The 12892-nt window shown below is 38.2% G+C and overlaps 1 pseudogene; it reads right to left on the reverse strand.

The window, feature by feature from the left end:
- Window positions 1-11910: 11910 nt before the first annotated feature.
- LOC133256320 (small nucleolar RNA U3) lies at window positions 11911-11989 on the reverse strand (annotated as a pseudogene).
- Window positions 11990-12892: the final 903 nt, after the last annotated feature.

Here is a 12892-nt window from a genome sequence, read left to right on the forward strand (position 1 = left end):
TTGGAGTAGGAAATGGAAACCCACTCCAGTATTCCTGTCTGGAGAATCCCATGGACAGAGGAACCTGGAGGGCTACAGTCCATGGGGTTGTGAAGAGTCAGACATGACTGAGCGACTGAGAATACAGCACATACCAGGATGGCTAAAGTATTTGAGGACAGTTATCTGACTTCAGGAGAAGAGAGAAGGTAACCAAGGGACTTGACCACTGATTCCTTTGAACATACAAGTCTCTGTGATCTTCTGAGTTGCAGTTTTCTCATGCATAAAATGGAAGGAATAATACCTACCTCACTGGGTTTTGGTGAAGTATAGTGATACTCTACCTATGGATACCTTTCTGAGTGCTAGCTACACAGGAAACACTGAATAAAACACGATTCTGTTTAAAGGGCTTCCCCGGTGGCTCAGATGGTAAAGAAACAGCCTGCAATATGGGAGACCTGGGTTCGATTCCTGGGTTTGGAAGATCTCCTGGAGGATGGCATGGAAACCCATTCTAGTATTCTTGCCTGGAGAATCCCCATGGAAGAGGAGCTTGGCAGGCTACTGTCCATAGTGTTGCAAAGAGTCAGACATGATTGAGCGACTAGGCACAGCAGAGCACATTCTGTTTAAAAATGTTTTTCAGATTTGCTTGGAAATAACTATACAGCAGGCAGCTCAGGAAAGTTCAAATAAAGAGCATGTGGGAGGGCAGATTACTAATCAAGTACATGATTGGCATCTCTCTTCTCCCCTAATTCAGCAAGTGAGGCAAGATGGCAGCCACTCATACATTCGCCAGAGTAGAAACATGGCACAAAATGCAGGGCATGACTCTAGCCTTCAACTGTTTGAAACTTGTTTTAAAAGATTTACTTTTCTGGCAGAGCCTCATAACTAAAGAAAATAAAGATGAATAATAAGATGATCATAATAATAAAATTTGGGGCATATAGCTATGTGCCAGACTCTGTCCTGAGCAACCTCTTGGTATTCCTCCCATTCATCAGCTCTGAGAAGTAGATGAGCTGGATCAGGGAACTTGATGTTCATCCTGTTAAATTCAGTCAAATTAGGTCTGGCCAGTTGGTGCAGGCAGTTGTAATCTTTTTGTAATCTGTTCAGTCCTTGAAGACTCTTGAGAGCCCCTTGGACTGCAAGGAGATCCAACCAGTCCATTCTGAAGGAGATCAGCCCTGGGATTTCTTTGGAAGGAATGATGCTAAAGCTGAAACTCCAGTACTTTGGCCGCCTCATGTGAAGATTTGACTCATTGGAAAAGACTCTGATGCTGGGAGGGATTGGGGGCAAGAGGAGAAGGGGACAACAGAGGATGAGATGGCTGGATGGCATCACTGACTCAATGGATGTGAGTCTCAGTGAACTCCGGGAGTTGGTGATGGACAGGGACGCCTGGCGTGCTGCGATTCATGGGGTCGCAAAGAGTCGGACATGACTGAGTGACTGATCTGATCTGATCTAATCTGATCTGATTCAGTCCTTGACCAGGGCTTTCCAGGTGGCACTAGTGGTAAAGAACCCATCCGACAATGCAGGAGACATTAGATGAGAGTTCAATCCTGGGTTGGGAAGATCCCCTGGAGAAGGGCAGGACAACCCACTCTGGTGTTCTTGCCTGGAAAATCCCATGGACAGAGGAGCCTGGCCAGCTACAGTCCATGGGGTCGCAAAGACTTGGACATGACTGAAATGATTTAGCATGTGGTCCTTTACCATTATTGCTCTTTTCCATCTTCAACTTGTCTGAAAATTTGATCATTGGGCCACAAATACCCCCATTCAAATTGCCAGTAAAACAATGAACTAGTTTAAGAACAGGATAAAACTTTGCATAATGCTTTTGGAAAATCTCTTTGCAGAGACTTTGATTCATAACTCAGCATTCTTTGGGTTTGGCTCTACCCAAGCTTTAAAGTGATTAATGTTTATCCATCTTGTCCACAAGGATATTGTGATTGCTGAAATGCAGATTTATAATATCTACAGCAGGTCTGTGATTCCTACCACACCAGTAATCTTAGGGGAAAAAAACCTGTCATGAGTGTTCTTGAAATCAGGGTAGTTCCTAATGATCACAACTTCCTCTTTAAGTGCTTGATATTTTGAAAATAATTGATTCTAGATTTTTTCCTACAATCAACGGTGGGCTTACCAATCACTCACTTTGATTTTATAAAATTCACATTCTGTCCTTTGCTGAAAATCAGAAATTATTTTTAAAAAAGATATCCTTCAGATTTCTCGCACCTCTTTTTTTGTGGGATGCCATTGATGATCTTAGGAAAGTTTCAGAAAAACGATAAATCTGGACACTGAATTTTAAGGTGTGGATTAATGAGGAGAGAATAAAAGTCAGATCTTAGATTTCACACTGCTTTTCCTTAATGAGTTCTAAGCACCTTTGTGTTTTGAGTTCAGCATAAGAAAAAGAATTTTAGTTCACTAGGCAATCTATGTGCAGACAGCTCTTGGGCTTATTTATGGAACATCTCCTTTCTGTCAGGTGGTTGTTTTTTGACAGCACAATGTATTGAATTTGGCACTTACTCATTTTACTCATTTACTCATCTTACTCATTTTTACATGCAAGTCATGCTGTTTCAAATATGTCTTTGATGATTACAATTGCCTGAATATTTAAGATTATCAGAAAACAAGTACAACTCCTAAGAATTGTACTTAATGAAGAGTTTCCACTACTAGTTTTTCAAAGCTTTTCATTCCAAACTTTTATTCTTAAAAAACAAGAGCCCTGATAGAGGCCTAATTCCTTGAACTCAGCTTTGGTTTGTGCATATGGATAATTGAGCTTCTCTTTTTTTCCCTCAGAATCAGGTACAGAACACTGGAGTCTGCAGCACTGGCCAAGTGTCTCTCCTGAGTACTGTGTATGGCATTTCCACACACTTCTGGAAAGGGGTGGCACTAAAACCTGCTGCTTGTAGCCTGGGTGGTAGGGACCTGAGATGGATTACGCAGCTTATTTCTAGAGGAACATCAAAACAGATCACCCCATTTCCGGAAAGCTTAGTATTATTTGGGCTGCTTTTTTAAACACCAAGATCAAAGTCAACCATAGAGGCATTCCTTTACATCATGGCAAGGTTGGGTTTGTGAAAAGTTGCTATAAACTGACTTGCAGATTGGATTCTATTTTAAAAGTACTCTGGTGGTTTAATAGTTGAAAGTATGTGTTAAGATCTTTCTTCTTTAATGTGAAAGAATACTCTATTATGTATATTCTGTGTAAATATGGATTTTTATTTGATAATTTATCTTTAAACAGATTAAAAAAAAATCCTGACTCTGCTTCTTTAAGACAGACTGTGAAAAAAATGGTTCTTTCTGCAAGCCAGCATTTCAGGGCCAGATGCCCTGAAATCTGACATTTGACATCAATCAATGTCAAAGGCACTTTCTTTTGGGTTACATTGCACTATTTCTAAGAAAAATATATATCATAATTATAGTTGTTTAAAATAATAACTGGTCTTTTAAAATAAGTCGCTTGAGAAACATTAAGTAAACATTAAATAAAGCTTTATTTTAAAAGCTGTCAGAAATTTCTTTTCTGGCTGGGTTTAAATAATGATATCTGCCAGATAAAATAAGATAATTTTATGTTAAAAAGTGATTTAAAGAGAATAAATTATATACGTAATATTATCAATATCAATGTAATCATAAATAATACAAAAAATTGCCATGATTTGAATCACATAAATTTAGATCTTAATGTAAGGTGACTATATCATGTGTGATTACTCTAGATATCAACTGCTCACAGCTCTGGCTGTATATTAAAATAACTGAGGAGGTTTGAAAAGACCTTGACGCCTTGGTGCCTTGAGACCCATATCCAGAGACTCTGACTGAATCAGTCTGGGAAGCAGACTAGAAACTATGTTGCCAAAGGTCCACAGGTGTCCTAATGACAGTCAAGGCTGGGAACTACTGTGTAGTTGTAACCTGAAGTGTGCTTGTGACAGTTCTTGACTTGGAACTTTTACAATTCAGACTCTCAGGTCCCACCCCAAACTTCCCAAATCAGAATCTACATTTTAACCGGATCTTGAGACGATTCATTTGCACTGTTTTTCATAGCACTTCAATTTAAAAGTGCATTCATAGCCATTCTTTTATACATACATTTATTAATTGATTATTATTATTATTATTTGGTCCATTGATTAAGTATCTGGTGGGGACAAACACTGCTGTACATACTGGGAAACATAAAAGTATGAATAAGATTTGAGCCTTCCTTTCCAGAAACTTTCAAAGAAGCAGGGTAGGGATAGGGTGGAGACATGGAAGCAGATTCAGGACAAGAGTTGCAATCTAGCTCTAATACAGAATTGTCTATAGTCTTCTGGGAAGAAAACTGGAAAGTGAAAGCCTTTTCCATTCTACCCTACTTTCACCCAGGGAGTGCTATTTGAGCTGGGTTTTTGAAATACAAGTAAGAGTAGGGCCAATGTTTCTCATTTTATTTTTATTTATTTATATTATTATTGGCTGTCCTGGGTCTTCATTGCTACATGAATGGCTTTCGCTAGTTGCAGAGAGCAGGGCTTAGGTTACTCTTTTGTTATGGAATATGGGCTCTAGAGTGCAGACTTCAGTATTTGTGGCCTAAAGGCTTGGCTGCTTCATAGCATGTGGAATTTTCCTGGACCAGGGATTGAATCTGCAGCCTCTGCATTGGCAGGCAGATTCTCGACCACTGGACCACCACGGAAGTCCAAGGCCAGTGGTTCTTTCATAGGTCTTGATTTTTTTTTAATTGGAGGACGATTGCTTTATGGTGTCATGTTGGTTTCCACCGTGCATGTCTGTGTATTAAGTTGCTTCAGTCTTGTCCAACTCTGTGTGACCCTATGGACTGTAGCCTGCAAGGCTCCTCTGTCCATGGGATTCTCTAGGTAAGAATACTGAAGTGGGTTGCCATGCCCTCCTCCAGGGGATCTTCCCAACCCAGGGATTGAATCTGTGTTTCTTGTCTTCTGAATTGACAGGCAGGTTCTTTACCACTTCGTTATCTGGGAAGCCCAAGGCCAGGGGTTTTTAAAGTATGATTCCTGGACTAGCAGCATAAGTATCACCTGGAAATTTGTTAGAAATATCAGTTCCTGAGACTTTCCCATACATAATGAATGACAAACTGAGGGAAGGACCAACAATTTGCATTTTCATAAGCATTCCATTGGATTTGATACACGCAAGTTTGAAAACAGTGGCTGTAAGCATTTTCCAGACAGAGGAGATGGGAAGGAGCATTGCAGGCTATTGGAAACTTGCACTCCAAAACCAGAATAAAGCTCATTCACAGTGTACCATGAAGTTTTCATGGCTTGAGCATAGTGTGTTGACTGTACTTGGAATTTTATTTTGCTCAACAGTTTTGCTCAATATTTTGTTTCATGTAGCTTTATTGTAATTCCCTTTTTAGGTCATTTGGTCATAAGTCATTTAAATTTTATGATTGTGATTATCTATCACATTTAAAGAGAAAACTCTGTGTTTGGATGTATGATTCATTGTTTTCCTTTTTGAAAGCCAAACTGAAGTTGGCGGAATACTCTTTTTATTATACCCAAACATTGTGATTTCTAAAGAAATGCCACAATATAAGACCATCCTCATTTATATTTAAATGAACCTTAAATAGTCTTTCTTGTTGCAGAACTGCCTATGACCTCATTGGATGGGGAGAGTCTGTATAAACCCAAACCTCATCAATTTTAGTGACGTCAGTTTTTCTATTTTTAATATTTTCTTATCATAATATCCCAGCAAGAGAACACACTTTTCCCCCCAACCTTTCTTTCTGCCCTTCGCAAGTTGAAGTGCTAATTAGTACCTTGGAGGCCAAGTGAAGGTCACTGGAGAGGAAAAGGGCCTGGATAATAATCTATGAAATACAGCTCAAAGAAAATTCCCACTTGAGAGCTGGAAGGGATAACAGAGGTCAAATAATTCAGCTATCTTACACTGGAGGCCTCTGAGGGCTTAAACAAATTGCTCAGAGTCAACTGCTAATGGGAAAGCTGGAACCAGAAACCACGTTTCCAAACTCTTGTTTAGTGTTTTTTCTATTACATTATGGATGCACAGAAGACTGTATCCCCAGGAGGAAAACACAAACTGTATATGAGTGGCTGAAGAACAGCCGTTGATTTTTCCTTTTGCAGTTTGTACAGGGCTAGTCATACACCAAGGGACTTACCTGATGGCTCAGCTGGTAAAGAATCTGACAGCCAATGCAGGAAATGTAAGAGAGACGAGTTCAGTCCCTGGGTTAGGAAGATCCCCTGGAGAAGGAAATAGCAACCCCCTCCATGGAATGGACATGGAGCCATGGACTGGAGCCATAAACAGCGGGCTAGAGTCCATGGGGTCACAAAGAATTGGACATGACTGAGTGTGCGTGTGTGTGCACACACATGCACGTATACACAATCATACACCAGATCACATCCAATTTAATGGTTTTAAAGTATGTATTGGTTGTTATCTCCAAAATTCTCTTTGGAATGAGTTGGAGGTTCAGTTCAGTTCAGTTCAGTCACTCAGTCATGACCGACTCTGTGTCTCCATGAACTGCAGCATGCCAGGCCTCCCTGTGCATCATCAACTCCCGGAGTTTACCCAAACTCATGTCCATTGAGTCAGTGATGCCATCCAACCATTTCATACTCTGTCTTCCCCTTCTCCTCCTTCCTTCAATCTTTCCCAGCATCCAGTTTGATGCTTTTAAAGTGTATATTGGTTGTTATCTCCAAAATTTTCTTTGGAATTAGAGTTAAGTAGATGATAAAAAGGAAATAAGAAAATCAATCAATCTAATGGTCATATCCTTACTGAGGCCCAGGCTTTATGTTCAATAACCTCCTGAACAAGTCTATCTGGACATTCCAGATAGGCATTGGAGAATAAGCATTTCCCCATTATATGCATATTCTCTCCTAAAACTTGCTCCTTCCACCCTTTATACTTTATCATTATTTACTCAGGACCTTTAGGATCATTCTCAACTCTTCTTTCTCTCATTCCACACATTAACTCAATCACAAACTCTCTCCATTTAATCTCCTGTCACTCTTACATCATAAACAGGTTCCAAATCCTATACTTCCTTACCACCTGCACTTCCATTGTCTTTTTTTTTTTTGGAGAAGGAAGGATTTATTACTTGCAGTAAGTAAGGAGAACACGTGGGATCTTTCCTAAAGCAGTGTCTCCTCGAATAGCAAAACTGTGGATGTTTTAAGCTAAAGGTACATGTGTGTTTGTTAAGGGGCTTGAGGTGAGGAGAATTCAACACAGAATTGGGACAGAAGTTGACAGAATCCAAGCTTTAGACCACTGAGTGAGGAGGGTCAGAAAAGTCTTCACCATCTTCTCTTTAGTTCTGGTTGATCCGGTGGTTGAGAGCTTAAGAGGTTTTAAATTCGGCAAAATATGTCAACAAAGTGTTTCAGGCTAAACCGGAACTGGGGAGTCCTTAAAACTTAATATCTTTGCTACTGTTACTTCTCTTGCCAGATGAAATTATTTTTACTGTTTTCTTTTTTTCAGATAACACAAAAGATTTTTATTTAGTTAGAAAAATTTATATGATTGTTCTCTATATTGGTGTTTTTTTTAAATTTTATTTTATTTTTAAACTTTACAATATTGTATTAGTTTTGCCAAATATCGAAATGAATCCACCACAGGTATACATGTGTTCCCCATCCTGAACCCTCCTCCCTCCTCCCTCCCCATACCATCCCTCTGGGTCGTCCCAGTGCACCAGCCCCAAGCATCCAGTATCGTGCATCAAACCTGGACTGGTGACTCGTTTCATACATGATATTATACATGTTTCAATGCCATTCTCCCAAATCTCCCCACCCTCTCCCTCTCCCACAGAGTCCATAAGACTGATTTATACATCAGTGTCTCTTGTGCTGTCTCGTACACAGGGTTATTGTTACCATCTTTCTAAATTCCATATATATGTGTTAGTATACTATATTGGTGTTTTTCTTTCTGGCTTACTTCACTCTGAATAATAGGTTCCAGTTTCATCCATCTCATTAGAACTGATTCAAATGTATTCTTTTTAATGGCTGAGTAATACTCCATTGTGTATATGTACCACAGCTTTCTTATCCATTCATCTGCTGATGGACATCTAGGTTGCTTCCATGTCCTGGCTATTATAAACAGTGCTGCGATGAACATTGGGGTACACATGTCTCTTTCCCTTCTGGTTTCCTCAGTGTGTATGCCCAGCAGTGGGATTGCTGGATCATAAGGCAGTTCTATTTCCAGTTTTTTAAGGAATCTCCACACTGTTCTCCATAGTGGCTGTACTAGTTTGCATTCCCACCAACAGTGTAAGAGAGTTCCCTTTTCTCCACACCCTCTCCAGCATTTATTGCTTGTAGACTTATGAATTGCAGCCATTCTGACTGGCATGAAATGGTACCTCATGGTGGTTTTGATTTGCATTTCTCTGATAATGAGTGATGTTGAGCATCTTTTCATGTGTTTGTTAGTCATCTGTATGTCTTCTTTGGAGAAATGTCTATTTAGTTCTTTGGCCCATTTTTTGATTGGGTCATTTATTTTTCTGGAGTTGAGCTGTAGGAGTTGCTTGTATATTTTTGAGATTAGTTGTTTGTCAGTTGCTTCATTTGCTATTATTTTCTCCCATTCTGAAGGCTGCCTTTTCACCTTGCTAATAGTTTCCTTTGTTGTGCAGAAGCTTTTAAGTTTAATTAGGTCCCATTTGTTTATTTTTGCTTTTATTTCCAATATGCTGGGAGGTGGGTCATAGAGGATCCTGCTGTGATGTATGTCGGAGAGTGTTTTGCCTATGTTCTCCTCTAGGAGTTTTATAGTTTCTGGTCTTACTTTGAGATCTTTAATCCATTTTGAGTTTATTTTTGTGTATGGTGTTAGAAAGTGTTCTAGTTTCATTCTTTTACAAGTGGTTGACCAGTTTTCCCAGCACCACTTGTTAAAGAGATTGTCTTTAATCCATTGTATATTCTTGCCTCCTTTGTCAAAGATAAGGTGTCCATATGTGTGTGGATTTATCTCTGGGCTTTCTATTTTGTTCCATTGATCAATATTTCTGTCTTTGTGCAAGTACCATACTGTCTTGATAACTGTGGCTTTGTAATAGAGCCTGAAGTCAGGTAGGTTGATTCCTCCAGTTCCATTCTTCTTTCTCAAGATCGCTTTGGCTATTCGAGGTTTTTTGTATTTCCATACAAATTGTGAAATTATTTGTTCTAGCTCTGTGAAGAATACTGTTGGTAGCTTGATAGGGATTGCATTGAATCTATAAATTGCTTTGGGTAGTATACTCATTTTCACTATATTGATTCTTCCAATCCATGAACATGGTATATTTCTCCATCTATTAGTGTCCTCTTTGATTTCTTTCACCAGTGTTTTATAGTTTTCTATATATAGGTCTTTAGTTTCTTTAGGTAGATATATTCCTAAGTATTTTATTCTTTCCATTGCAATGGTGAATGGAATTGTTTCCTTAATTTCTCTTTCTGTTTTCTCATCATTAGTGTATAGGAATGCAAGGGAGTTCTGTGTGTTGATTTTATATCCTGCAACTTTACTATAATCATTGATTAGTTCTAGTAATTTTCTGGTGGAGTCTTTAGGGTTTTCTATGTAGAGGATCATGTCATCTGCAAATAGTGAGAGTTTGACTTCTTCTTTTCCAATTTGGATTCCTTTTATTTCTTTTTCTGCTCTGATTGCTGTGGCCAAAACTTCCAAAACTATGTTGAATAGTAATGGTGAAAGTGGGCACCCTTGTCTTGTTCCTGACTTTAGAGGAAATGCTTTCAATTTTTCACCATTGAGGATAATGTTTGCTGTGGGTTTGTCATATATAGCTTTTATTATGTTGAGGTATGTTCCTTCTATTCCTGCTTTCTGGAGAGTTATTATCATAAATGGATGTTGAATTTTGTCAAAGGCTTTCTCTGCATCTATTGAGATAATCATATGGTTTTTATCTTTCAATTTGTTAATGTGGTGTATTACATTGATTGATTTGCAGATATTGAAGAATCCTTGCATCCCGGGGATAAAGCCCACTTGGTCATGGGTGTATGATCTTTTTAATGTGTTGTTGGATTCTGATTGCTAGAATTTTGTTAAGGATTTTTGCATCTATGTTCATCAGTGATATTGGCCTGTAGTTTTCTTTTTTTGTGGGATCCTTGTCAGGTTTTGGTATTAGGGTGATGGTGGCCTCATAGAATGAGTTTGGAAGTTTACCTTCCTCTGCAATTTTCTGGAAGAGTTTGAGCAGGATAGGTGTTAGCTCTTCTCTAAATTTTTGGTAGAATTCAGCTGTGAAGCTGTCTGGACCTGGGCTTTTGTTTGCTGGAAGATTTTTGATTACAGTTTGGATTTCCGTGCTTGTGATGGGTCTGTTAAGATTTTCTATTTCTTCCTGGTCCAGTTTTGGAAAGTTGTACTTTTCTAAGAATTTGTCCATTTCTTCCACGATGTCCATTTTATTGGCATATAATTGTTGATAGTAGTCTCTTATGATCCTTTGCATTTCTATGTTGTCTGTTGTGATCTCTCCATTTTCATTTCTAATTTTGTTGATTTGATTTTTCTCCTTTTGTTTCTTGATGAGTCTGGCTAATGGTTTGTCAATTTTATTTATCCTTTCAAAGAACCAGCTTTTGGCTTTGTTGATTTTTGCTATGGTCTCTTTTGTTTCTTTTGCATTTATTTCTGCCCTAATTTTTAAGATTTCTTTCCTTCTACTAACCCTGGGGTTCTTCATTTCTTCCTTTTCTAGTTGCTTTAGGTGTAGGGTTAGGTTATTTATTTGACTTTTTTCTTGTTTCTTGAGGTATGCCTGTATTGCTATGAACTTTCCCCTTAGGACTGCTTTTAAAGTGTCCCACAGGTTTTGAGTTGTTGTGTTTTCATTTTCATTAATTTCTATGCAAATTTTGATTTCTTTTTTGATTTCTTCTGTGATTTGTTGGTTATTCAGCAGCGTGTTGTTCAGCCTCCATATGTTGGAATTTTTAATAGTTTTTCTCCTGTAATTGAGATCTAATCTTACTGCATTGTGATCAGAAAAGATGCTTGGAATGATTTCTATTTTTTTGCATTTACCAAGGCTAGATTTATGGCCCAGGATGTGATCTATCCTGGAGAAGGTTCCATGTGCGCTTGAGAAAAAGGTGAAATTCATTGTTTTGGGATGAAATGTCCTATAGATATCAATTAGGTCTAACTGGTCTATTGTATCGTTTAACATTTGTGTTTCCTTGTTAATTTTCTGTTTAGTTGATCTATCCATAGGTGTGAGTAGGTTATTAAAGTCTCCCACTATTATTGTGTTATTGTTAATGTCTCCTTTCATACTTGTTAGCATTTGTCTTACATATTGCAGCACTCCCATGTTGGGTGCATATATATTTATAATTGTTATATCTTCTTCTTGGATTGATCCTTTGATCATTATGTAGTGACCATCTTTGTCTCTTTTCACAGCCTTTGTTTTAAAGTCTGTTTTATCTGATATGAGTATTGCTACTCCTGCTTTCTTTTGGTCCCTATTTGCATGGAAAATCTTTTTCCAGCCCTTCACTTTCAGTCTGTATGTGTCCCCTGTTTTGAGGTGGGTCTCTTGTAGACAACATATGTAGGGGTCTTGTTTTTGTATCCATTCAGCCAGTCTTTGTCTTTTGGTTGGGGCATTCAACCCATTTACGTTTAAGGTAATTACTGATAAGTATGATCCCGTTGCCTTTACTTTATTGTTTTGGGTTCGAGTTTATACACCATTTTTGTGTTTCCTGTCTAGAGAATATCCTTTAGTATTTGTTGGAGAGCTGGTTTGGTGGTGCTGAATTCTCTCAGCTTTTGCTTGTCTGAAACGTCCCTAGTAACAAACTATAGAAATGATCCCTGAAAGTATAGTCTTTCCACTGTCTTAAATCAGGCTACCCTTACCCCTTATTAAAGCTATCGCAACATCAACATGCTTTGTCCTCATTTTCCTGCCTCCAGCCTCATAGTTGGACATTTCTCTTTTACACTATTTTCAGAGTGATCTTTTTAAAGTATAAGTTGTATCACCCCATAAACTATGCTTAAAACCTACAATAATTCCCCATCAATAATAGGATAAGCCTTAGCACAGAACACTCAACTTTCTATGACGTGGCCTCTGCTTATCGCGTTATCCCCACCTCTGATCCTTCTTCAGGATGTGCTTACCCATTTTCCAGCATAATCAGGTTGTTAGGAGCCAACCAGACTTGCTTCTCCTGCCTGGTGAAAGCCTATTCATTCAGCACATCTCAGACATCACCTTCTCATTCATGTCATCTTTGACACTACTTTATTCTTCTCCATAGCTGGGGTGAAATATCTTTTTCTCGGCATCTCTGTACCTTACCTATCTTCTATGTTCTCATGTAATTTTCTCCAGCATTTTATCATGAAAATTTTCAAGCAGACAGAAAAGCTGAAAGAATTTTGCAAGATTTTGCAAATAACATTTTACTCTGTTTACTTTGTTACAACACTACCCAACCATCAATACATCTTTTTAAAAAATGCATTTCAAAGTAATTTGCAGATATCAATATACTGCCTTCCAAATAATTCAGAATACATATCATTCAGAGTTTTGTTGTATGTATTAGAAGTTCCTTTACAAAATATTACTGAATAGTATTCCATTGTTTTACTATATCACAGCTTAAAAAAAAAATCCATCATCCAACTGATGCACACTTGGGCTGTTTCTAGTTTCTGGCTATTATAAATAAAGCTACTATGAATATTCTTGTACAAGTTTTTTGAGATATGTCTTCAGTTC

The sequence above is a fragment of the Bos javanicus genome, chromosome 10 (assembly GCF_032452875.1).
Source record: "Bos javanicus breed banteng chromosome 10, ARS-OSU_banteng_1.0, whole genome shotgun sequence".
Taxonomy (NCBI): Eukaryota; Metazoa; Chordata; class Mammalia; order Artiodactyla; family Bovidae; genus Bos; species Bos javanicus.